This window comes from Suricata suricatta, chromosome 1 (genome assembly GCF_006229205.1).
Source record: "Suricata suricatta isolate VVHF042 chromosome 1, meerkat_22Aug2017_6uvM2_HiC, whole genome shotgun sequence".
Classification (NCBI taxonomy): Eukaryota; Metazoa; Chordata; class Mammalia; order Carnivora; family Herpestidae; genus Suricata; species Suricata suricatta.
Genome location: NC_043700.1, coordinates 49590048 through 49617397, shown reverse-complemented (window position 1 = coordinate 49617397; position 27350 = coordinate 49590048). Strand labels below are relative to the sequence as shown.

Below are 27350 nucleotides of genomic sequence, written 5' to 3'. Positions count from 1 at the left end.
AGATTTATAATGATATTTTTAAAGTGGGAGAAAATGTGAGGCAAATGGGAATGTGAATTGATAAGTTGAAAAAGATTGGGAAAAATGTAAATTAAATACTTGCTGAGATATTATCAAATGGATCTTGGGTGTACATTTTCTGAAACTAGAACTCAGTTTGATCTGAATTCATCATGCTTTTAGCCTGCGTTGTTGCTTTTGCCGTTAATGCTGTAGTTCTTAGGAAATTTAGGAAATGGTACCTTGTGTTTACATGGGCGGGATTCTTTCTGTTACATTCTTCCCTTATTGTTTGTGAACAAAGTTTAAGTCTTGCCATATCAAATAGATGAAATAGTACAAAATTATAGTAAATTATCTTAATGTTCTTTGCTCTTACATGATTGCCTGCTGCAGCCTAGAAAATACTTTCAAAGATAAATGTAAATATTTTGAATTGTGGCTTTTTATATGCACATTTGTCAAATGTATCAGTGTGTGATTTTTTAAATTAGTAAAGGTCCACTTAGGTGTGTAAATTCAGTAGACATAGTGGTTTAAAATGAAATTAGGAAAGAAAATTCAAGACAATTTCAGTGTTGCTTATTTTTATTTGTTTATTTTAATTTTAAATAGACTCCATGCCCAACATGGGGTTTGAACTGATGAATATAAGATTGAGTTGCATACTCTATCAGACTGAGCCAGCCAGGCACTTTTGCTTCCTTTTGTTTACTTTTACTTACTTTTAACAGTAGAAACTTTCACCTTCTTGGGAGGTACTTTTTGGGACAAAAATATTGCTTTCTGAATATTCAATGAATATTTATATCATTTGGGGAAAAAACAGAGGAGCTGGAAGAAAATCCCAGAGAGATTAAGGAATGCTTTTTCAGGGCTAGTCAACAAAGAATTTATTATTATTATTTTAATGTTTATTTTTGAGAGAGAGAGAGAGACAGAGAGACAGAGAGAGGCAGAGTGTGAGTAGGAGAGGGGCAGAGAGAGAGGGAGACATAGAATCTGAGGCAGGCTTCAGGCTCTGAGCTATCAGCACAGAGCCCGAAGTGGGGCTCGAACTCACAAACCGTGAGATCATGACCTGAGCTGAAGTTGGACACCTAACTGACTGAGGTACTCAGGCGCCCAAAAAGAATTTATATGAAGCAAATTAGTGTGGGTTTCTTTTTTCCTTCAGAGAAATTCTAACAATTTTAAATTAAGGAAAGAGAAAATAAAATTCCATTCACAGTGAATATAGTAGAACAGTACACATCATTATTATAAAGGAGGTAGAAGAAAAGGGAAGGGAAAAAATAAAGGATTTCAAGATTGGAAGGAATTTTAACTGATCATTCTATTTAGCTCCCTCTTTTTCAGATAGGTAATACTGCAATTTAAGAAATGAGGTGGGAATCAGAGAGAAAGTAACCCAAATTGGAGGGTGATGGTGGAGAAGGAAGTTTATCTATTAAAATTACTTTCACCTTGTGTTTTCTACAGTGAGTTTTGCCTAAAGAATAATACAACAGTAGGTTTTTAAAAAAGATTTAACGCATAGGCATTCCTGAAATATTATCATCTCATTAAATTTTTATATAGTTTTTCAGATTACAAAAGCATGATACATGCTTATTTTAAGCCAAGAAATCATTCTGAACATGAAATGTAGAGATTCCTCATAATTTCACCCTCACAGAAATAACCATTGTTAAAAGTTTGTTGAATAAACATTATTTTTCTTTACTTTTATAAAAATGGGAGTATACCATATATGTTATTTTATAATTTGGTATTTTTAATTAACCTCTTTCATGCCTTTGTACATCTGTATATAAAGTCTGCCAATGTTAAATCCATTGTGTGGCCCTTTCCATTGTGCCATAAGTAGTTGAAATCGTTTCTTAGTGAAAATACTCAGTTGATTTCTAATTTTTTATGAACACAAAGAGTATACATAGAAGTAAAAATCGTTCTTCAGTGAACTTGGTATGTTTATTTACTTTTTGTACTTGTGTTAGTATTTAGTAGGATAAATATTTCTGGATCTCAGAATACAAACATAAAAAACACTCAGCGTGGGTACTAGTTTGTATTTCCTTCAAGGAAGTATTGTCAGTTTTAAAATATGATAACCATAACATGTTAATTAATTTGTAGTCCTTAGTTTGTCTCTTTTTTGTGAATTTTGATAAAGTGAATACTCCTGTGTGACCAGCACAAAGGTCAAGAAACCTTTAGGCACTAAAACTATTCTTCCTTCCTGCCCCCAACTCCCACCCCAAGGGTAAACACTAATCTTGACTTCTAACACCATAGATGAGTTTTTACTTATGTTTGAATTTTAGGAGTGGTATCATACAGAATCCTACAGATGCTTTGGTGTCTGACTTCTTTTAATTCAGCATTGTTTTTGAGATTCAAACATGTTGTGTGTACTTGTTGTAGACCGGTCTTTCTCCTTGCTGTGGTGCTGCATTGTCCGAATATACAGTTCACTTACCTGTAGCAATATTGATGGCATTTGAGTTGTCCTAATTTTTGGATATTAAGGAATAATGCTGCTATAATATAAACATGTGTGGGGCACCTGGGTGGCTCAGTCGGTTGAGCATCCAACTTCGGCTCAGGTCATGATCTCTCGGCTTGTGAGTTCGACCCTGCGTCAGGCTCTGTGCTCATAGCTTGGAGCCTGGAGCCTGCTTCAGATATTGTGTCTCCTCCTCTCTCTCGCCCTCCCATGATCATGCTCTGTCTTTCTCTGCCTCTCAATGATAAAGGAACGTTAAAAAATAATACTTTAAATATATATATTAACATGCTTGCATTTGTCTTCTGATGAACATGTATATACACTTCTGTTGGGAGTAACATTGTTACGTTATAATTTTGGGTTTTTTTAATACCTCTTTGGTTTACTTTAATATTTAATGTTTGGTTTAGTTCTCCATTATGTTATTCTTTACTGTTTTTATTTGGCATTTTCTTTCTTCTTGTATTATAATCAGTTTTGGTAGATACTGAGAAACTTTTCTATAAAGTGGCTGTTTCAGTTTGCACTCCCATTAGCTGTTTCCTTCACATCTTTGCTAATATCTGCTGCTGTTTTACTTTCCCATTCTGTTAGGTGTGTAAAACTCCAAACCGTGCTAGTATAATGTATATGATTGATTTGATATCTGGTACTTCAGAATTTCCTGATCAGTCTTGGTTCTTTATTCATTCAGGTGAACTTTAGGATCATTTTGAAGTTTATAAAATAAAAATGTGATTTTATTTATAATTTTATTGATTTATAAATTACATGGATGTGAATTGGCAACTTGTAATATTGAGTCTTTCAATTCAGAATAAGACATGATTTTTCAACTAGTTTAAGATTTCTTTTATGTCCCCTAGTTGAGTTATATGTTTTTTATAGATCATTAATATTTCTAACTAAGTAGATACTTCACTGTTTTATACATGTGAAAGTTTGAGTATATTTTCTTCTTTTTTATCTTCTAATTGGTGATAAAAGTATATTATTTCTTTTAAAGTTTTGTTGTGTTCTTTCTATCGGATATTGAGTATTCCTCAGTTTTCTTACATGAGATTAACATGTCTTTTCATGTGTGTGTGTTTATGCATTTCATTATTATTATTCTCCTTTCTAAAAGGAGTTGGCAAGCTTTCTTTTATCTGTTTGCAGGAACAATTTGAATAGTGTCAGAACAATCTGTTCTTTGACTGTATAGAAGATCACAAGTGCAATATCTGGATTTGAGTTTTGGAATGTAGCTTTTTGCTTTCTCAGTTCCATACAAAGCTTTATGTTACCTATTTAGGTTTACTATTTCGTGAGTCTGTTTTGCCAACTGTTTATTCATTGGACTTTATTCTCAGATTTATGAGCATTGAGTTAAGAAAATAGTCTCATAATTCGTTTTGCTTTCTTATTTTTTTCTAATTTCAGTTCAATATTTATAGTTTCTCTTTAGATTTTGAGTAGCTGATTAGTGATTTATAGGTTGTATTGAATCTTAATCAGAGGTACAATCTTTGTTCTTTGCCCATGTGGATTTCAGTTGATAATTTTTATTAATTACTCTTCTCTGATTTTGTAGATTCATATTATTCTTTCAATGAATTCTTCATTTTTATATGTTTATTAATTTATTTTCATTCTTAGTAATACAGATACTTAAACTTCAAGCTTTCTCAGATTAACAGATTGCATAATGTCCCACAGATTTTTGACATGGTTTTCATTTAAATTATAATTTTCTAGATAATCTATAATTATATCTTTGATTTCCCCTTCGGTCTAATATTTATTTATGAGAGAGTATTTTAAATTCTCATAGATTAGTGAATTTGGGGCTGTGTTACTGTTTTGTTGTCATAAATCTCCAGTTTTATTTTATATGATTGGAATGTTTTATTAAGATGTTCTCTACAGGTCCAATGTGTGTTCACTTTTTGTGTAGCATTGTGAATTCTTTAATAAGAGCGTAATTCTCTTTTCATGATATAGAGTTAGATGTGTGAGTATGTGCTTGTGTGTTCCAACTTAATATTTCCTATAGTCTTAGTTTCTTACTCCGTCAAAGCCTGAAAGAAGTTCATCAGAATATTGTGTTACTTCCTCCTTGGTAGTTTCAAATGTTTGCTATTTAAATTTTTTAACAGTTTTGTTGAAATGCAGTTGACTTAAAGAAAACTACACACATTTTAAAAGAATGATTTGAAAAACATATCCCTACTGTGAGATCCACAATAAGAAAACCAAAATATCCATCACCCCCTAAGTTTTTTGTGCATCTTTATAACTCATTGTTTTCTTCCCTGTCCTTAGGTAACCCCTGCATTGCTGTCTTTCACTATAGTTACCTTGTCTAGAATTTTATTTTAGTGAAATTGTATGCTATTTTTTTCTATTTGGTTTCTTTTATTCAGCATAATTATTTTTCGGAGTCATCTATGTTGTTTTGTGTATTCCTTTGTGTGTTGTGTTAATTCCTTCTTATTGCCCAGAAGTATTCCATTGTATGGAAACATTAGCTTGTCCATTCATCTGTTAATGGATACTTGTTTGTTTTCTTTTGTGGGACTTCTGTACCTAAAAATGCAATAAACATTTGTGTATAAGTCCTTGTGTGGATATACACATTTTTTTCTTTGCTTTTGGGTAAGTACCTAAGAGTAGAATGGTTAGATCATATGGTTGGTATATATTTAAGGTTTTAAGACACTGTTCCTGTTTCCCAAATTGGCTATACCATTTGGCATTTCTGTCAGCAGAATGAGAATTATAGTTGCTTTTTATCTTTGCTGTATCTTTTTTTTTAATAGTTTATTGTCAGCTTGGTTTCCATACAATACCCAGTGCTCTTCCCCACAAGTGTCCTACTCCATCACCACCACCTCTTTTCCCCCATCCCCCTTTCCCTTCAACCCTCAGTTCGTTTTCAGTATTCAGTAGTCTCTCAAGTTTTGCGTCCCTCTCTCTCCCCAACTCTGTTTCCCTCTTCCCCTCCCCCAGGTCCTCCATTAGGTTTCTCCTGTTTTCCTGTTAGACCTATGAGTGCAAACATACGGTATCTGTCCTTCTCTGCCTGACTTAGTTCGCTTAGCATGACACCCTCAAGGTCCATCCACTTTCCTACAAATGGCCATATGTCATTCTTTCTCATTGCCATGTAATACTCTTTGCTGTATCTTTATCTGTTTGCTGGGACTACTGTAACAAAATACCATAACTGGGTGGTTTGAATAATAGGAATTTATTTTCTCATAATTCTGGAGTGTATGATCTAGGTGCTGGCAGTTTTCGTTTCTCATGAGGCTTTTCTCCTTGGCTTGTAGATGGCTGTTCTCTGGCTGCCTCTTCACATGCTCTTATGTCCAAATTTCGTCTTCTTAGGAGGACACCAGTCAGATTGGGTTAGGGCTCACCATAACCTCATTTTAACCTAACCGTTGGTCTCTTTAAGAGCCCTATCTCCAAATATGGCCACATTCTGAGATACTGGGAGATTAGTTTTCAGTAAAAGTTGGGGGGAGGGGGGGACACTTAAGCCCATAGCACTTGTCAACACTTGCTATGATCGGTTGTAGTTGTATAATTTTAGCCTTTCTAATAGATGGTATCTCATTGTGGTTTCAATTTGCATTTCCCTAATGATATTGAGCATATTTCCATGTACTTGCTGCCACCATTATATCTTTTTTGGCAAAGAAGATTTGGGGTTTGGTTTCTTACTAGTAAGTATTGAGAAATCTTTATTTTGGATACAAGATCTTTACTGGGTCCATGCTTTGAAAATATTTTCTCCCGGTTTCTGACTTGTATTTTCATTCTTCTAATAGGATCATCTAATGAGGGAAAGTTTTCCATTTTGATGCAGTCCACTGTATTAACCTTTTCTTTAATAGATTGTACTTTTACTGTCCTATTTTATTTTTAAAGTTTATTTATTTTGAGAGAGAGAGGGAGCATGCAGACATGGGAGGGGCAGAGGGAGGAGAGAGAAAATCCCAAGCAGGTTCTGTGCTGTCTGCAGAGCCCAGCATGGGCTTGAATGATGATGTGAGATCCCAAACTGAGCCAAAATTAAGAGTCAGACGCATAATAACTGAGGGGCTACCCAGGCGCTCCTTGATGTTTGTCCTATTTTAGAATTCTTTGCCAAACCCAAGAACACGAAGATTTCCTCCTTGTTTTCTTCTAAAAGTTTTATAGTTTTTGGTTTTACATCTAAGTCTGTGATCCATTTTTCAGTTACTTTTTGTATATGATATGAAGTATTGATCAATTATTTTTCCCCCCATATCTGAATATCCAGTTGTTCTAGTGCCATTTGTTGAAAAAGGTTATTCTTTACTGACTGTCCTTTGCACCTTTGTTAAACATCAGTTGACCATAAAAGTGTGAGTGTTTTTCTGAGCTGTGTTCCATGGATCTTTTTGTGTATCTTCAGGCCAGTACCACAGTCTTGATTACTGTACCTTTAAAAATTTTTTTTTAATTCCAGTATAGTTCTAATTACTATAATTTTTAAAATTAGTCCCAAAGGTCATGCATTGTAAGTCCTCAACAGAAAAGTTCTTCCTTTTCAAAGTTATTTTGGCTCTTGGTTCTTTACATTTTCATTTGCATTTTAGGGTTGGTTTGTAAATTTCTACAAAACAGTAGGTGAGGATTTTTATTGGGATTGTGTTGAATTTCTATGTCAGTTTGGGAAGAATTGAAATACTAACAATATTGAACCTTCTGATGCATGAACACGACATATAGCTGCATTTATTTAGGGGTCTTTAATTTCTCCCAGCATTATTTTGTAGCTTTTAGTATAATGTTCTTGTATCTCTTGTCAGAACTCTCTCTAAATGTTTCATATTTTCTGACACTATTGTTAAAGGTATTGTGTTTCTTTTTTTTTCTTTTTTTTTTTTAATGTTTTTTATTTATTTTTGAGAGACAGAGACAGTGCGAGCAGGGGAGGGTCAGAGAGAGAGGGAGACACAGAATCTGAAGCAGGCTCCAGGCTCTGAGCTAGCTGTCAGCACAGAGCCCGACGTGGAGTTCGAACCCACGGCCTGTGAGATCATGACCTGAGCCGAAGCCAGACGCTCAATCGACTGAGCCACCCAGGCGCCCCTATTGTTATTAATTTCAATTTCTGATTGTTTGTTGTTGGTTTATGGAAACACAATTGATTATTTTGTATTGATATATTTGTTTCAGTAACTTTTTTGGTAGATTTGATGGGTCTTTGTAGATGAGCATGTCCTCTACCAATAAATTTCATACCAATGTACTTTAATGTGGATCTTTTCATCTTTTGTTCTGGTTCATGGCGTTTTCAGCAAAGAAAGTCATTTTAGTTTTGGGACATTTTTCTAGTACTCCTTTTTTTTCTTTTTTGTTTTCTCCCATATTTCTGTTGTGAAACCTAGCTGTCTGTTTTCTAGATTATGAAAAAGAAAGGGCTTTGGAGATAAGGACTTTTATTTCTCTTGTGGAATCAAAATAGAAGAGTTGTTGGGCTTTTTTTTTTTTTCTTACATATAGTTTCCCCATTCTTCCAATTGTTTTTTCCCCCTCAAGTTTTAATAGTTGTACTGTGTCAGTATATTACAAAGCTTTTAACTCTCCATGTTACTTCTTCAAGTAACTATATAGCTAGCGTATACTTATATCTCTCTTTCTGTATGTCTTTGTAATCATTTTAGTTTTCTGAAACTTATTCTCTAGTAGATTCCCCAGAAGTTGAAAATGTTTCTAGGGTTCTTACATAGTGTCATCTTGATATTTGATTGTTAGTTTTGCTGGATATAAAATTCTTGGTTTGCATTTTTGTAAATATCTTATATATATTTGTTTTCTTCTGGTATAAAATATTGCTGGCAATGTCCAATGATAATAAGTCATGTGCTCTTTTGCATAGAAGTACAAAAATGTTTTCTTTAAAGTCTAATAATTTTGGGGGGTTCCTAGGAGGCTCAGTCACTTAAGCATCTGACTTGAGTTCAGGTCATGATCTCATGGTTCATGAGTTCAAGCCCTACATCAGGCTCTGTGCAGACAGCTCAGACCCTGGAGCCTGCTTGGGATTCTGTGTGTGTGTCTCTCTCTCTGCCTCTCCCCTGCTTGCACTCTTGCCTTTCTCTCAAAAATAAATAAACATTAAGAAAAAAATTTTTTAATGAAGTCTAATAATTTTTTTAAAGAATATCTCTGGTGTTGGTCATTCAGGGCTAGTAGTCTTAGATATATAGTATATTCTTTCAGTATTTAGCTTCACATTATTTTTTTCAAGCAAACATCTTTTGCATTATAGTTTTCAGTATTCAGTTCTATTGCTTTCTTGTTTTAGTCAGTGACTCCTATTTCCTGTGTTAGATATCCTCACCCATCTTTAATATTTGTTATTTTCTGTTGTATCCTAATTTTTATTTATCTCTTCATTTTCTTTTTTCCTGTTTCTCTGAAAGCATGTTTGTGTTTATTTGCTCTTGTCTTCTAAAATAATGTTCATTTCTTTTAAAAAAAATTATTTATTTATTTATTTATAAATGATCTCTACACCCACTATGTGGCTTGAACTCAACAACCCCAAGATCAAGAATCGCACAGCTCTTCCAACTGAGCCAGCCAGGTGACCCAGTAATGTTCATTTCTGAACTGGCGTTTTCTTTTGTTGTTTTTCTTTTTCCTTGAGTTTTATCCTCTCTTTTCGGAATTAAAAGAAGATTCTGACTTACATTCTTTCATGCCTTATATCATCTTAATAACTTTTATTGGGCTTTAGTGTGGTGTGCTTTCGTTGGAGTATTTGCTGTTTAATATCTTTTTCTTATAATGACTTTGGGATCTGCTTTTAGTACTTTCTGTTGCTCATTTTTATGGAAGTTATTTTTCTCCAACTATTGAAGTAGGGGTTAGTGTAGATTGTTTTTCTCCTCTCTTGCCTCCTTTTGTGTTTTTAAAAAAAATGTTGATTTACTTATTATGAGACATAGTGAGCACAAGCCTCCAAGAGTGTGAGTGTGGGAGGCACAGAGAGAATGGGACAGAGAAACCCGAATGGACTCCTCTGTCAGCTCTCAGAGCCCAATGCCGGACTTAATTCCATGAACCATAAGCTCATGACCTGAGCCGAAATCCAGAGTTACATGCTTACCCAACTGAGTCAGCCAGGCACTCCTTTTGTGGTTTTCATGCGGATAACTTGCATTTTCAGACTCGCCATATTTTTAGTTTATAGTTAGTTTATCGGGGACAACTCCATTATAAGCTGAGGAAGATCTGCATTTCAAATAGCCTTCATAGAAGACTGTACCAATTTACATTCATATTCACAGTGAAAAAGACCATGGTATCTTTTCAAAAAATATTAAGATGTTTCCATTCTGTGTTTTGCACATTAAAATGTGCAAATTCTGTGTTTTGGTTCCATAAAATTCTGACGAATGAAAACACTAGCTAGGATATTATTCCACTAGTCACACAGCACACATTGAATGAATGCCTGCCTTTGTGCCTAGGATACAGAAATGAGTCACTGGGTTTAGTTTTTTCACTTAACAACAGTTGTTGCCAAATTGTCCAACAGTGTCTGAGGCTACCCATTTTTGTACATCCTTACTTAAATTTGTAATAGTTTCAGATGTTTTAATTTTTGCTAATTTTGGCCAAAGATAAGACAAAAATCCTTTTCTTTAGGACCTGTAAGTTATTTGGAGTGGGAAAGGTGCAGGACAAACGATAATCCGGGCAGACTAGGATAGGCATTGTGGTAAACTCTGTGAAGGGAGCATGGGGTGCTTTGAAAAGTCAGCCACACTTCTCAGCACCCAGAGCACCTACTGCTCCAGTGTCCTCCTGGACGAAGAAGGACCAGCCCACATTTACCCTCCAAGTTGGAATATGTGAGTGTCTCCTAAAAGACTCTGAAGATAAAATTTAGGAGTATGAGCAAATCCTCAATACCAAACAAGCAGAACAATATGAATCTTTTGTGAAATGCGTACATGATCAGATTATGCGACCATATGGGACAAGGCCTGTAGGCTGTGTGTCCTGAAGCCTTCTTGCAGGTCTGGGTATCAGGTCTGACCTCAAGGGATGGCTGCTGTACACTTTTTGCAACTGGTTTGATATCACATTTCCTCTCCAACTTTGCATCCTGAGAACACTAAACGTTTTTGCAGGTCCATTTTATACAATTTGAAAGACCTTAAAACTTTCTGGTTGCCACAAGCAGATCTTTCTCTTCATCAAGATCTTTTTCCTGTTTTGAGGCGGTGGAAGTTAAGTGTCCATTTATTTTTCACATGTTACTTGTTCAGGACCACATTTTTGCAGAATGCCTTGTTTCCTTTAGTGTTTCTGGAAAGGAACATTCTACTGAAATTATTTTAGTATGAATAGAACAGTTTTATTAATTAGAGCTTATTTTGAGAATTTCTGAGTTTAATTCAAACATATGCCAATTCCTTCCAAAAAGTAAGGTGATATTCAGAGACCATTCTGCTAAGGTGGCTTGGAGAAATTTCTGGCATACTCATATTTGCAGATTCCTTATTAGTGAACATCTTTGACTTTTAAACGTAACCAAAAACTGCAACATTATTCTTTGCTCATTTTTCTTATATATTGTTAACAAGTTTAGTTGCAAACAAATAAAGTACTTCAGCTATTTGGGTGGAAAAAGTGCAGGGAGGTTGCTTGGGGTCACACATGCGCCATCTTGGGGTGGTGGGTAAGGAAGGCTTCATAAAGGAAAAATTGCTTGGCCGTTTTGAATGTTGAGTGTAGGAGTTCTTATTCTTTGACTCAGGAACCAGGGGAGTGGTAATGAAGGACATTTATATAGAACAGTAGCCTGTGCAGAGCTACAGAGGTATAAGCCTAAAGGAAGTTGTTTGGGGGAAATACAGGTGCTTTGAGGAGGAGGTCTTTTTGAGAAGAAGTTCAGGCAGAAAGGTAGGAGGCCAGGTAATGAATGGCCACATAGGGAAAGTGAGAGTAATCAGACTTTATTCCATAAGTAAAGGGAAGTCAGTACTAGATTTTAAAATAGGAGATGACATGATCTGATTAAGTATATGATGTAATAGGAGACATAGAATTAGTAATGTTTTGAGCTTGGGAAGTAACTGGTTTTAAAAGGAATCAGACTACTGAGGACACAGAGGGTTTTGGGCAGTGGGTATCTCAGCTACCTACGTATTTGTAATGCTTTTCCCATGAAAGGTTGGACCATTCTTATGCACATAGTTCTTCCAGAACTCAGATGCATGCTGAACCTTAGCCTGTAATGTACTAGCATTTGTTCTTCTTTAAATCTTCCTGGAGAAATCTAAGGGAAGTTCCATTCCTCTCCGATTCAGAGTCTGTTCTCAGCCTTGTACTTTCCGAGGAAAAGTTGGAATCCTCAGTTTTTGCCCCCTCTCCAGGAAGGGAATCCTAGCGATAACGTTCACATTTGGCCCAAGGATCTGAGTTTAGGTACAGAGTTCACAGTTGTGATTTATTGCTTTAGTCCACCTCCAGCTTGCCTCACAAGGAGGTGCTCTGCATGAAGCTGGCACCTTGCTTTTATAGATCTGTTCAAATACGATCCTGGCTGGTTACATAGTAATGGTAATACTTCATTCTGATGCCTAAAGGCTGTAAAGCATTATTTAATGAATATGCAGTTAAATTTCAATTCCTGGTACTCATGTGTACCCTCTCCCTTGTGTGCTTATTTTTAAAGCCAGTTATATTTATATGTTTGTGGTATAACTTGCAGTTAAGTACTTCCCTTCATTATAACATTGGTGTCAAATGAATTTCTTTTCCTCATCTTCCTTACAGAGGTTTTTGATCTCAAAAATGTGTATATTTACATCTAACCCTGCTTTTTAACTTGAATCTCTTTCATCTGACTCCAGCTGAGTTTTGTCCTTGGGGCATTTATTTCTGGCATTTCCATTGGAAGGCTTTTTTCCCCTTGCACATCACGTGACAGAAGTGTGAGTGGCAGAGACTAGTACCAACAAGTCTACCAAGAGATACATAGGAACGGAAACCAAGCATGGAGAAAAAGTTGAATATTGGGTGGTTAGCAAGTGTGACAGCAGTTTGAATCAGAGGTTTGGATGAGAGGAAATTATCGTAGACTGTAGAAGAGAGTTTCATAGTAGCTCTGGAACCAGCACCGAGGCTGTGATACATAGACTTTGATTGTGAAGATAGGTGGTGTCCATATAGATTACTTGGTTGTATTAAGATCAGTGCTTGTCTAAGTGTGGTCCTCACACCAGCAGCATCCCATCACCTGGGTGCGAGTTAGAAATGCAGATTCTTGGACCTCCCTTCAGACCTCCTGAACCAGAATCCCTGGAGGTGTGAGGGGCCCAGGAATTTTGAATTTTAAGATTCACTGGATTAGTTAGAATGTAGAGAATATAGAGCTCATTGGATCAACAGTGTTAGGAAATAATGCTAGTTATGTAACAGTACCCTGCTTCAGAGATTCTTTCTCCTGGAGATTTCTTTTCTGTTGTGGTAATCCTTATTAGTAGCTATAATTTCAATGAAAAAAGAATTCTAAAGACTTGACATTACATTGAATTGAGCATTTATGTGATCTCTTTTTATTCAGTGTCTTTCATTTTTTACAGCTTTGACATCTCAGCCTTCCTCTGTTTGTTAATAAGAGAGTACAACTACTCTCTCCTGTTTCTTGCAGGCTCTTCATCCGGATTATGCCTCTTTTAGATTTCTGTGTAGAAACATGTGTGTGGATTTAGGAATGGAAATTTACTTGAAAGATATAAGTAAGATACAAGGAAGAGAGAGGTGGCTCAAATAGAAGGCATGATGAAAACATTGAATTTTTAAATTTATGATATGGAAATGGAAAATTTTTTAGAAACATAGTTCAATTTTATTATTTAACTAAAGTTAATAGTTTAAAATTAGCTTCTTATTCAAGACCTCTTTGACATGGGTCTTGGCTTTAAGGTTTTGAATCTTGACATTAAAACTAAAAGCAAAAATAAATAAGTGGGACTATATCAAACTGAAAAGCTTCTGCACAGCGAAGGAAGCCATCCGCAAAATGAAAAGGCAGCCTACTGAATGGGAAAAAGTATTTGCAAATCATGTATCTGATAAGGGGCTAATATCCAAAATATATAAAGAACTCCTACAACGTGAGAGCAAAACAACAAGACAGTTCGAATTAGAAAGTGGACAAAAGATCTGAATAGACATTTTCCCAAAGAAGACATCCAGATGGCCAACACAAACTTGAAAAGGTCCTCAACATCACTCATCATTAGGGAAATGCAAATCAAAACCACAGTGAGATTTGCTACCTTACACCTGTTTAAAGTCAAGAGAATAACAAATGCTGGCAAGGCTAGGTAGAAAACGGAACCTTTGTGCACTGTTGGTAGGAATGTAAATTGGCACGGCCACTGCGGAAAACAGTATGGAGATTGTCCTCAAAAAGTTAAATCTGGAACTTGCCATTTGCAACAAGATGGATGGACCCCAAGGGCATTAGGCTAAGTGAAATAAGTTAAGAGACAATGACAGATACCATATGATCTCTCATATATGGAATCTAAAAAAATATATATATATAAATTAAACATTACAACCAAGCCCACAGATAACAGAGTGATTGCTAGAGGTATGTGTGTTGGCCAGGGTGGGAGTGGGGAGTAGAAATGGATAAAGGGGAGTAAAAAGGGATAAAACAAAACAAAACAAATTGCTTACTGAAATGAAAATACAAAGCCTTTTAGGAAATTTTTAACCTAGGTTTTTAACTAGTACCAAAATAGTAAGATAGAAGGCATGATGGGAAACAATAACGTAGTAAAACTTCTTGATCTAACTAAAGCTAATATTTAAAAGGTATTTTTGAAATGTTTAACAGCATACAACTTAAAAAGTAAACAAGTATATATAGTAAAAAGCTTTCTTTCATCTTTTCCCTTTGAGGTGCCCAATGTTTGCCTGTCCTTTTATACATAAACGCATACATTTGTGTATATTAAAAATAGTATCTTACTACTATATTTTTTATAATAGACAATTACATTTAAAAAAAATTTTTGCAATCATTGCTGTGATAATTTGCTTATGTATGCCACACATGTATACATATACGTATACACATCTAATCTTCACACATATGTAGAGTTTATAGAATAAATTTCTAGAAGTTTACTGGTTGTGTTAAAAAGTGTGTGTGTGTGCAATTTTGATAGATATTGGCAAGTTGCCCACCATAATGGAGATCAATTTGGACTCTCAATCAACAGTGTTAGAAGGTGCCTATTTCTTAACAGCTTTACCAACAAAAAGTTTTAAATTTTTGCTAGTTTGGTTGGTGGAAAATACTTTCTCATTGTAGTTTTGATTGTGTAAAGTGTTGATCTTTTTGTTTGTTTGAATTTTTTCCCATGAAGTATGGATAGTTTTTGAATATTTTTTGAAGAATGTCTCTCCAGCACCTGTGGGCTTTGGAGATACCAAAATGAAAAATTAATTGTGAGGCTAGTTTTTGTTTTTGTTTGCAATTAAGATAGAAAACACTTTGTCTTTTTTTTTGTTTGTTTATTTTGAGAGAGATCACACATATGCTCACACAGAGGGGGAAGGGCAGAGAGAGAGGGGAAGAGAATCCCAAGCCGGCTCCACACTGACAGTGGGCTCTGTCTCATGAACTAATAAGATCATGATGTGAGCCAAAACCAAGAGTTGAACACTTAAACCATCTGAGCCACCCAGGTACCCTAAAATGGAGGATACTTTGAAATGGGGCATGCTGAAGAAGAAGCCAAGAGAGAGGGTGTGCTTGAAAATAAATGAAACAAAGTGACTGTAGATGATTTAGGGAACAGGAAATGTCTGTTTAATCAGAGATACTTACATTATGTGTGATATCATGACATCATTTCTTGGTCTACTCAGAATTCAGGTAGTTGGACAACAGAATTTACTATCTAGAAACATGTGTTTTTCCATAAGATTTCTGTGGAAAGATTGCTGCAGTAAAGTGGAACATAAAAAGGGTCTGAGGTTTGGTGTTCTGACGAGTCTAGTGGGTGTGCACATATGCGGATCCAGTGTTCCTTACGAAGGCCCCTAACTTTCCTTCTCACTTCCACATTACTTCCAAGTTACTCCTCACTTTGGATGTGCCATGGCTTCTGATGGAAGGCCCACCGTCTGTACCTTAGTCTGAAGAATGAGATCCATAGTGATCCGTGCAAGGTTCTCAGTGACCAACTTGTAAGGCCAGTCCCCAGAGTAGAGTTGGGTCAGAAGCAGATCTCAGGTAGGTAGGAATGAGAACCGATTATAAAGGAGACACTAAAAGATTTATTTTACTTTTGTTTTAGTCTATGCTATTTTGTTTTACTTTTGAGAGAGAGTGAGCAGGAGAAGGGCAGAGGGAGAAGGAGAAAATCTTAAGCAGACTCCACACAACCATGAGACCATGACCTGAGCTGAAATCAAGAGTCAAACACTTAATTGACTTGTTCATTGGGAAACTTAAAAACTTCAAACTCAGATCTTAATAACAAAGTGAAGAGGAAATGAGTTTTAATTATTTGTTGAAAAAGATGTCATTTTGGAAGCATTTTAAAAAGTTAAACTGGAGGGTGCCTGGGTGGTTAAGTAGCTGACTTTGTCTCAGGTCATAATCTCATGGTTCGTGAGTTTGAACCCGCGTCCAGCTCTGTGCCGACACCTTGGATCCTGAGCCTGCTTCAGTTTGTTTGTCTTCCTTTCTCTCTCTCTGCCCCTCCCTTGCTCACACTCTGTCTCTCAATAATGAATAAATGTTTAAAAAAAAAAAAAGTTATACTGGAAACTGAGAGTGAACAGTTTAACAGCAACCCATAAAGAGAGAAATGAAACCAGCCATCAGTAAGTAGTTTTACTTTATCTTAAATGTTAAGTGCTAGTTTGGTTCTAGAATTAAAAAGGACTTAACTTGTTTTTCTAGAAGTATATGTGTTGAATATATAATGACATTGCTTCTTCTGTGGCTCTGAAGAATTAATTTTGCTACTTTATTGTCAGATGTCTTATGTAAGAAATATGATCAGGGATATGATCAGGGACTTCCCATGCAATTTAGAACCGAGAATTCCAATTGACATTTGAGCTTTTTATCTCAGATTTCCCTTTCCTTCATCTCTTTTATAATTAAATAGGTGAGTATTTTTTAAGTTGAAAATTGAATTGTTTTCTCATTTATTGTGAACTGGCAGAAAAATGGGAAGGATCATCCTGTAAGACGGTTGACTTGGTTAGACAGAAAACATCCCCCCCGCCCCCCCGCTCATTTCCCTGTTCTCCTTTTCACATTGATTAGACACAAATACAAAATCCAAAACTAACAGATTTAGGATAAATTAAAAGTCAGGTTGAATTAAGCATGTAACTTAAATGGCATTTGACTCTAAATATGTGTAACCTTTTTACTAAAAATTTTTTTTCCAATGTGTATTTATTTTTGAGAGACAGAGCATGAGTGGGGGAGTAGGAGAGAGAGAGGGAGACACAGAATCCAAAGCAGGCTCCAGGCTCTGAGCTGTCAGCCCAGAGCCAGATGCGGGGCCCAAACTCTGCAACCCTGAGACCATGACCTGAGCTGAAGTCAGGTGCTTAACTGACTAAGCCACCCAGGCACCCCTATGTGTAACCGTTTTAAAAATAGTATTTAATGTTTGGCCTTGTCCCATGAATATTCTCATTAAATTCTAGAGTTAGTTAACTCTTACAGAAGCGATGGTGTGAACAGCTAGTGGTTTTCCTGAAGAAATGGAAGGGCAGATCTCTGTACATTTGATGTCATTTTAAGCCAAAGAGAAACCACTCAAGAAATGTTTGATGATAAGAGTTTCGTAAAAGTTCCATTAGTGGAACAGTGAAAATCACATTTTTACCTGATTTGGAAAACATGAGTGCAGTGATAAAGCTTTCAGCTTTGAACACCAGGAGTATTTTCTACAGAAAGAAGAGATGCTGCCCTCCCTCCTCCTGCCAATCTATCCTATTAATTGAGAAATCACTCAGCAAATGGAAAGGAACTACTCCTTTAAGGCAAAAATTTATCTTCTTCTTTTTTAAATGTATATTTATTTTTGAGAGAGAGACAGAGTGTTGGGGAGGGGGACCAAGAATCCCATGGAGGCTCCATGCTGTCAGCAGAGAACCTGATATGGGGCTCGAACCCACAAACTGAGATTATGGCCTGGGCTGAAATCAAGAGTCAGATGCTCAACCAATTGAGTCCCCCTGGCACCCCAGAAATTTGTCTTATTCTTGCTTTTGAATTGTGATATCTGTTTTAAACCACAGGGCACAATAGGAAATATTCATTAGGGTGATTGTCATTAAGAAAAGGTAAATGTGTGTGCCCTGTTGTAGAGCAGGAAAATGTGTTACACAAAAGCTTGCTTTCAAAAGAGGTTAACAGGAAGAGCTCCCGTAGGTAGAATGATCTAGTTCTGAAAGTGAGAAGAGACATTGGAGATCATTTAGACCATTCTCCTAATTTTTGTAGCTGCAGAAACTGAGACTCCGAGCAGTTCAACAGCTGATGCACAGGACACTCAGCCCCTTAGTGTAGTGGCAAAGTGGCGTTGCGGCCGGAGCTCCTCACGGTGCGGTGCTTGTAAGCCAGAGCCCCTGGACAAGTTTCCCAATGTGCGTTCCACCTGGTAACTCAGCATTACTACCTCACAAATCAAAGCAGTGCTGGAAAGCATAGAAATTTTAGATAATCGTAATAATTTTCAGTCACTTCATGTGTTCACTGTAATGTGAACTCCTAAAAGGTACCTACACGTGTATTTGGGCTGTAGTCCTCTTTGCACTATTTATTTCTAATCAAAAATACTAGTTCATTTTTAGTTTAAGAGACTCCATTTTTTATCCTCTTGAATTAGAAGAGGTGCTCTATATTGCCAAGCAGAGAGTGGTCTTTGACTAGGCCTTCGTTGTTAATTTCCAGTTCCCTTGCAGTTTGGTTGGCAAATTCGGCTTGTGTTGGTGTTTCTTTTGGAATATGTTGAGATTTTCTTCGTGATGGTCAAGTCTGATGACAGGATCTTCAAAGAGCCTGGGATGTGTGACAGTAGAAAGAAAAGAAGTGGCATCGAGATCGTCAAGAGACAGATTGCCCCAAAAGGGCTCAGGTATGTGGCATGTGGGAGGAAGACAGCCTTGCAGGAGAAGCTGTGTTGTCAGATGACCAGATGCAGCTTTAAGCACAGGAAGGTGAAGGAAATGTTCACAAGAGGGACTTCTGGGTATCAGACTCTTTGTGATCTGTCATATTTTAAGCTGGTGTGACCTTTAAGCTTCAGATGAGCTCTTGAAAAATAGGTTTTAACGTTCTTGGGTCATGCTTTGTCTCAAAATTAGATAGAGGTTTACTCCATTGCCTCTCACATGGAGTGTTGCTGTGCTTGGCTGCTGTGGAGAAGTCAGAGCCAGCTTGATTTCTTTTCCTCTCCTGGGGGGCTTGCTTTTTCTGCTTGCGTGTTTGAAGATGTCTTTATAGCCTGTCTTTTCCTTTCTTCTGAAATGAGAGTAGTGTATGTGGGGGCGGGGGGGAGAAAAATGGCAGCTACATTAGAAAGTGGACGGTGAACCACATAAACTAAATCTTAAAGTGACAACTCTGGTGTTTCTGTATGTTTATTCCTTTACTTGTGTGAGGCTCATGGGTCTGCAGACATGCAAAGCATTGTTCTAGATATGGGCTCTGTTTTTGAATTCTTCAATGATTTAGCCCTTCCAGGTTTCCCTGGGGGCACGGTCTAATTGTGACCCTTCAAGTCCAGACAAGCCCTGAACCAACAATTTCACCTCAACTAATTACAGACAATATGACTGTACTATAGAATTAATCTCCTTTGTCTAACTAGTGCTCCCCAATGTTTAGAATCGGATTTATCTTGAACAGTAAAACTTACAGTTAATCATATACCTTCTGAAGTTGTATTCAATAGAATTTGGAACCTTAGGAATTAGGACCTTAGAGTTTTTTCTGGGGCTGGGAGACGGCAGGGTATGATGAATGGAGCATGGGCTTCAGAGTCAGCCCCATCCCACATCAAGTCCCAGAGTTGCCTCTGATTACTTTGGTTCAGCACAGGTTGCTTGGCAAAATGGGGGTTCAAACAGCCATCTTACTTGGTTGTTGTAAGGAATGCAGATAATATTTGTAAACTCCGTTGCACAGAACCTGTCATGGAGTTGCTTAAGTGGTAGCCGTTTTAATCAATATTTGTAAATTTGGTAGCTGTTACACATGAAATTTTAAGGCTACCTCTACATTGCTAATTATATGTTGGGTAGTGTTTTTCCTTGTGTAAGACATAAGCAAATTACTGTAGTCAGACTGGCTTATTACCCTGTGTTACTTGGGATTACACTTTGAGACGGCCTACTTGACTGGTGCCCTGTTTTAACTCCTGAGCACTTGGAGATCTTAAACTTGTGGCTTCAGGAAAGTAGCCTTTTTTCTTTACTGCAATCTTTCTTCAGCCCCCTCTCACTTTATAGTAAGTTTGAACCCAGTACTTTTTTTTTTTAATTTTTAGTGTCTTTTATTTATTTTTGAGAGACAGAGAGAGACAGCATGAGCAGAGGAGGGTCAGAGAGAGAAAGATACAGAATCTGAAGCAGGCTCCAAGGTCTGGGCTACCTGTCAGCACACAGCCTGATGTGGGGCTCGAACCCACGAACCGTGAGATCATGACCTGAGCCAAAGCCGGATGCTTAACCAACTGAGCCACCCAGGTGCCCCATATTTGAACCCAGTCTTGAGTGCAATGTTGAATCATTGACCTGGGCTAAGGATAATCTAAGTATGACCCTTGACAAGCCAGGTCATTATAGAAGCCAACAGTGGACACTTTGCTGATATGCCTTCACTTGGATTCTCTCTCCCCATGCCTACAAGACTAGCTGCTCAAAATAGTTCTAGCTGCCTCTCTGAGAATACAATGCCTGTATTTACCTGTGGCCCTCCCGGTCTGAGCATATCCTCTACCTGGTACTAATATAATTTTTTTAATACACTTTACAGTGTTTCGTTTTCTCAGTTGACCCTCACACTAGTCTAGTCAAGTGTCTTCATTTTACACATGAAAAAACTATGAAGCCTGTAGAGCTGAAATAACTTACTCCAGACTACATACTTCAGTGAAATAAGCCAAGTCACACATACGATGGTGTTAACGCTGGATTTTGTGTTATTCTGAATTGTTGGAATGCTGTTCTGTTTCAAAAAATAAAACATTTCGTGTGGGTTTATGTATTTATTTATTGAAGTGAAATGTATATACCCTGAGCATATCATGGTGAACAGTTCGGTGGAATCTGTTACATTCACAGTAGTGAGCAACAATCATCACCTCTGTTGAGGTCCAAAACATTTTTATCACCCTGAAAGAAAACAGCTACCCATTAAGCAATTGCTTCTTATTTTTCCTTCCCCTCAGCACCTGGCAACCACTAATTTGCATTCTGTCTCTATGGATTTACGTATTCTGAATATTTCATGAAAGTGTCATCTTTAATGTCTGATTTCTTTCACTTATCATAATGTTTCCCAGGTTCATCCACATTGTAACATGTCTTAATACTTAATTTCTTTTTATGTCTGAATAACAATCTGTTATATGGATGCACCATGTTTTATTTAACCATTTATCTGTTGATGGACATTGACTGTTTCCACCTCTTGGCAATTGTGAGGAGTACTGCTATAAATATGCATGTGCATGTTTCTATCCTATTACAGAGCACTTTGCTGTAGGTACATACCTGAGGAACCCATATATCCACAAAAACACTTGGATAAGAATGTTTATAACTGCTTTACTCATAATAGCCCAAGGTTAGAAGAGTTCTGTCTTGATTGGGGTCTTGATTACACGGGTGTATGTAATTGAATTGAAACCAGAGGTCTGTTTAATTTCACTAGGTGTAAATTTTACATTATTTTAAAAGGGGGGGGACAATAACGTAAACCATGAACCATAATTTAAAAAATAAGTCTAGCTGTTATCCTTTCGGGCTGCTATAACAAAATACCACTGACTGGGTAGCTTATAAACAAAAGAAATTTATTTCTCATAGTTCTGGAGGCTGAGAGTCCAAGATCAAGGTGCTGGCATGATTGAGTGTTGGTGTTTCATAGAAGACAATTTGATGTCTAGGTCAGGTAATATAAGGACCAAGCATTGATGACTACTGAATTTAGCCATGTAAAAATTATTGATGACCTTGATGAGAAGTTTTTGCTTTATGTTGAGGGTGAGCACTTGGTTTTGAGCTTAGGAGAAGGTGGAGGGAAGTGGTTGGGGGCGGTGAGTGTAATGGGAAAAATTACAGACCTGTTTGTATGCTTATGGAAATGATCCACAAGAGAGGAAAAATTTGATGAAGCAGGAGGGAAGGATTGCTAGAACTGCAGTGTTGAGTTGGTAAGAAACGGGACGTGATCACAAGTAGAGCAAAGCAATTGTGAATTATCCAGACTAACAAGAGGGAAAGGAGCGCATAAGGGTGTACTTTGAAGCCAGTAGGTAGATGATAAGGTGGGACCTGATGGATGTTCTGTTTGCTGAGTGAAAAAGGAAGCAGCTGGGAATGAGGATTGGGGAGGAAGGGGGTACAGGGTTTCAGAGAGAGGATGCTAAATAATTATGTGGGGAAAAATATCACCTGGATTAAGGAAACGTAGTTTGATTAGAGGGCAGCTGTAAAGGGCCCATTTGAGACGAGTGGTGGGGGTTTTCTCCTACCAATGCTAAACTGTCCTTGGGCTGGTATGAAGTAGACAAAGTTGTACAAAGGAGTGTTGGGTTTTTGCTAGCCAAGTACCATGAGATGAGAGAGGGGAGTGACTATAACAACACTCTATGAGACCTAACTTGGGGTGTGAGGATGAGAATGGGGTAGGGAGAATGAAATTGTAGTAGGATCCCTGATTTGAAGGTTGAGGAGGTGTTGGACTTGGCCTTTACATATACCTTATTAGTTTAATTTGTCTCGTATTAATTCATATAGCCTTGAGGGTTTTAATGATTGCCTACCTCTTAGATTTTTTCCTCTCCATTGATGAATCAAAGCCTGCCATTTTGTATGTGAAAACTGAAATAGAAAATGCAGTCTAATTTTAGTATGAACATGGAAATAGCTGTGTTCCTCCCAATTAACAATATTGAAGTTTCAAGGTAAAATGAAATTTTTTCACCAAATATAAACCGCTTAACATATAATCAGTGGTAGTAGGGCACCTGGGTGGCTCAGTCAGTTAAGTGTGCGATTTCAGCTCAGGTCATGATTTCGTAGCTCATGAGTTTGAGCCCTGTATTGGTCTCTGCTGTCAGCACAGAGCCTGCTTTCGATTCTGTGTCTCCCTCTCTGTACCTTGCCTGCTAGCATGTGCTGTCTCTCTCTCTCTCTCTCTCTCTCTCTCTCTCTCTCTCTCTCTCTCTCTCCCTCTCCCCCCCCCCCTCTCAAAAATAAACATTAAAACAAGATCAGTGGTAAAACTAGAGTACACCACCTCTGTAGTGGGCAGAACCGTGATCTTCCAGTGATGTCACATCCTAACCCCCAGAACTATAAATATGTTACCTCTCATTCCAAAAGAGACTTTGCAGATGTGATTAGGTTAAGGATTTAGAGATGGGGTGATTATCCTGGATTACCTAGTTGTGCCAATGTAATCACATTGTAAGTAAAAAGAGGGAGCCAGGAGAGAGATCTGATGATGTTAGCTTTGAACATGGAGCAAAGGGCCTTGAGCCCTTGAATGCATGCAGTCTCTAGAAGCTGAAAGAGGCAAAGCATTCTCCTTTAGGGTCTCCAGAAGGAGTAGGCTTTGAACTCAAATGGAAATGACTCCTAGGCCTTAAGATAGACCAACCTCCAGGTCATCTGCACTAGATCATAGCTTGATGGAGTTGCATTGCAATTAATTAAGAAGTAGGACTGTCAAGAAGGAAGTTTCTTCCTCAGGTAACCAAGCCGATTTTAAGTGTTTATTCAAGTACCAGCCACAGTACTCTGTTTAGAGAATGATACATGAGACCATTTACCCTGATACTGTTAAATATATGTTAGAAAACTGGTGATTTTGCTTTGATTTCTCTGCTCACTAAACAACATTCAATTATAATTTGGCCCACATGGAAAGAATTAGAATTTGCTCTAATGATTTGCTCAAATGATTCAATGATCTGGTTTCTTTGGACTATATATTGATTTCCAATATGGTTTGTCTGTGGACAGGGGTGGGTAGGTGGGAAGACATTATTGGCCACAGAACTCTTAATTTCCCTCCGTTCCTTCGCTGTCCTAATTTTCACTTAACACTTCTGAATTGACATTCTGGTCTTAGTTCATAGGAAGTCAGTCCATTCCTGGGAAATGACTCTTTTCAGTACACTTAACATATTGCTCACCTTGTTAGTCTTTAGATTTTGGAAATTCAAGAAGTTAATGCAATCCCAGACGGCCTCTTGTGAGAATAAGATGTTTCCCTAAGGTGACATAGCCCTGCTTCTGCAAAGCTGAGAAGTAAACATGGGTGAATTTTTCTTAAGTTTGAATTTCTGTGATTGAAAACTCGGAAAATGGTAAACAGTAGTTTTTAGAATTTAAAAAAGTTCAACAGCTGCTTATGATGGAAAGATAGGCTGCAAATAAGGTGAAGTATAGGATAATTAAGTGGAGAGTTTTGCACTATGTTATCTTTACAAATACCAAAGTTTAGGTATATAGAACACAAAGAGGTTTATTTATAGTTTCCAGCAAGTTTATTGGAAGTCAGGAGGAGGGTACCAGAGAAGCAACAGAGTGAATTTTTCTTAAGTTTCTTAACAGAGTGTGTTACATGGCACTGATAGAATGTGGGAGATCATTAGTCTCATTGTACTGGTACCAAACATTTTAAGAGGGTCCTGGGCATTTTATGAGCGACATTAGTGATCCAGCTGGTAAAAACATGTAGAGAGATACAAAGTCATCTATGTCGAGCAGTTCACCAAAATGAGAGTATTTAACCTCGACAGGAATTTAGGATTGAGGATGAGAACACACAGCACTTTTGTTTGTTTGTTTTTTGGTTTTTTGTTGCATATATAGAGTTTGCGTGCCATTAAGTATAAGGATTTCTCCAATTAGATCTTGGGTGGCCTCAGTTAAGCATCCAACTTCAGCTCAGGTCATGATCTTCCGGTTCCTGAGTTTGAGCCTGAATCAGGCTCCACCCTGGCAGTGCAGAGTCTGCTTGGGATTCTCACTCTCTCCTCTCTCTACTTCCCCTGCTCATGCTTTCTCTCTCTCAAAATGAATAAATTTTTTAAAAATTACTAAAAAAAAAATCTAGAGATTGGAGTAGAAATTGCTGAAAAATCAGATTTTGAGGCCATGTACCCACAGCAGATGTTGAATCACCTAGAACTCTCTCTGCCCTTTCCTTGGCCCTTCCTCCTAAGAGAATTTTTATTTTGTTTAAGTAATCTACCCTTTCTTGATAGCTTTGTCAAGAGAGGCAAACCCCAGCTCCAGGTGGGGCAAATGATGATTATTTTCAATCACAATGAACTCATTTTCCTCACCAGTGACTGATCAAGTGTAGTTCTGGCCAATAAGATGTGTGCTAGGGACAGACACAGATATTCCTCTCTGATAAAAAGATACAGAAGGGAAGAAATTATCTTTTTTACACTGGACATTATTATATCTGCATGTGAAGCCTGGAATGTTGGGAGCCATTATGAAACCATAAGGAGAGCTAAACCAGCTTGCTAATGACAGTGAAAAAAGTAAAAGAGCCTAGGCCTTTGATGTTGAGCCACCAGAATAACAAACCACTGGAGATTCGTGACCTTGGAACTTCTTACTATTGGACAATAAAAGAACAAATGGGCTGGCCTTTACTTGAAGTAATTAATGTAATATTTTTCTATTTTTCCTAAATTGTATAGGACCACAATGATTTCCAACAGAGCCGCTCTGAAATGGAAGAGATTATTTTCCAAAGAAGCAGCCTTTTTGTCCTCTGAGATTTTTAAGCAAAAGCTCTAAATAAACCACTTAATAGACTTGGGATTCCAGCACTGGTGAAAGTCTGGACTAGGTGACCTTAGATTCCTTCTAACTAAAAGATTCGGGCTTTACTATTCTAAAACCAAAATGCCGGAGCAATCCACAGTTGAAACTGGGATCTACCTAGCTTCTCCATTTTGTGCCATCTTTGTCTCTCAGGACCACTGCTTTGAGAGACGAACGTGGGACATTGTTTCTCATCTCATGTAGCCCATTTTCCTTTCTCTGAGTATGTTGTCTGCTGCTGATGTGGAAATACTGGAGTTTGAAGCTGATGGCTAAGAAAGAATTCTTGAGATGTCTTTGGTGCGAAAAGGTAGTTTTCTTATAGCACAGAGGCGAGACGCTTGGACAGAAAGCTGCCCTAGGATTGTGAGGAGTGACTTGGGAGTTGGGGGAGGAAAGGACTCCGGGAAAGTTCCAAGAGGACTTTCATATGCTAAAGAAGACCCCCAGGATCCTGGAGGCCTCGCTATTGTCAAGCTAAGTTTGCTTTCCTCTCTAGCAAAGCATTAACTTAAAGACTATCGGAGTTCCTGAAGGAATGTCCTTCAATGCCTGCCTCAGGTATCTGTCAATGGGCTGGAGCTTATAAGGAAGCTTAATTTTATCTACATTTCTTTCTGCCTTTGTTCCCCTACAACACTGCTATTTTATAGTTTCCAAAAGGAAGAAAATAGAACATAATTGTGCTTTAGTGTAAAAGACATTTTTGTTGTTTAGATGCACTGATTTATGGAGAGGAAAGTGTCTTAGAGTAGATGTCAGAAGATTTGTTTCACTGTAGTAATTTAAAGACTCTTAATCCTTTTTACTTTTGTTTTTTTCCTTCTGGAAGATGAACCAAATATTTCTAGTCTTACTAATAGAGGATGTTGTAGGGACACATCGAAATGATAATACTTTTTGGAAAGTAACAGCAATGGTAGGCATTTATCAGAAATATTTTGTGCTATTTGAGTTCATAAATTGGGAATACATTATTTGAGAAGCTAAACTAATTTTAAAAACAAAAGTGAAATACAAATGAATCTAACTTTATACATTGTGGACATTATCAGAAACATCAGGTTTAATCACTCTGTTTAATTGGGTTGTCTTCTATCAGAAATAAAGGCAAAAAAGAGGGACTGTCCACAAATTATTGTGAAGCTGCTGCTTTCTTTTTAGTTTTTTTTTCTTATAAAATGTGTTTGGTTTAATCTATCAGGATATCAGGAAAATGAATTAACATAGTTTTAAAAAATGACAATCTTTTCTTACATATCCACAACATTTCAGAAATTAGAAGATAAATTCCAAAGTAAACAAATTTGTCTTCTTTTTTTTTCAAATGTTTTTATTTATTTTTTTGCTACAGAGAGAGACAGAGCATGAGAGGGGGAGGGGCAGAGAGAGAAGGAGACACAGAACGGGAAGCAGGCTCCAGGCTCTGAGCTGTCAGCACAGAGCCTGACGCGGGGCTCGAACCCACGAATGTGAGATCTGACCAGAGCCGAAGCCGGAGGCTTAACCGACTGAGCCACCCAGGGGCCCCAAATTTGTCTTCCTAAATGGCAGTATAACTGATAGTTTTGTGAGGTTCTTTTTGTCCTCATTGTTGTAGACTCTATTTTTTTTTTTTTTTAACTCTCTGAAGACCCATTCTGGTATTAAAACTTTTTCCTGTCCAACTCCAGATTCCTCCATTTCCTTGCCTAATGGTTTTTGGGATTTTTTGTTT

At 37.3% G+C, this 27350-nt stretch overlaps 1 long non-coding RNA gene across 8 annotated transcripts in view; it reads left to right on the top strand.

Annotated features, from left to right (window-relative positions):
* Nucleotides 1-27350, top strand: part of LOC115290805 — an 89241-nt gene that overhangs the window by 42680 nt on the left and 19211 nt on the right. Inside the window, exon 3 of one of the 8 annotated variants that reach the window (XR_003908219.1) lies at nucleotides 18504-18687. The exons of the other annotated variants lie outside the window; for them this stretch is intronic. This is a non-coding gene — a long non-coding RNA (uncharacterized LOC115290805). The remainder of the gene's footprint in view (nucleotides 1-18503; nucleotides 18688-27350) is intronic. 8 annotated transcript variants of the gene reach the window in all.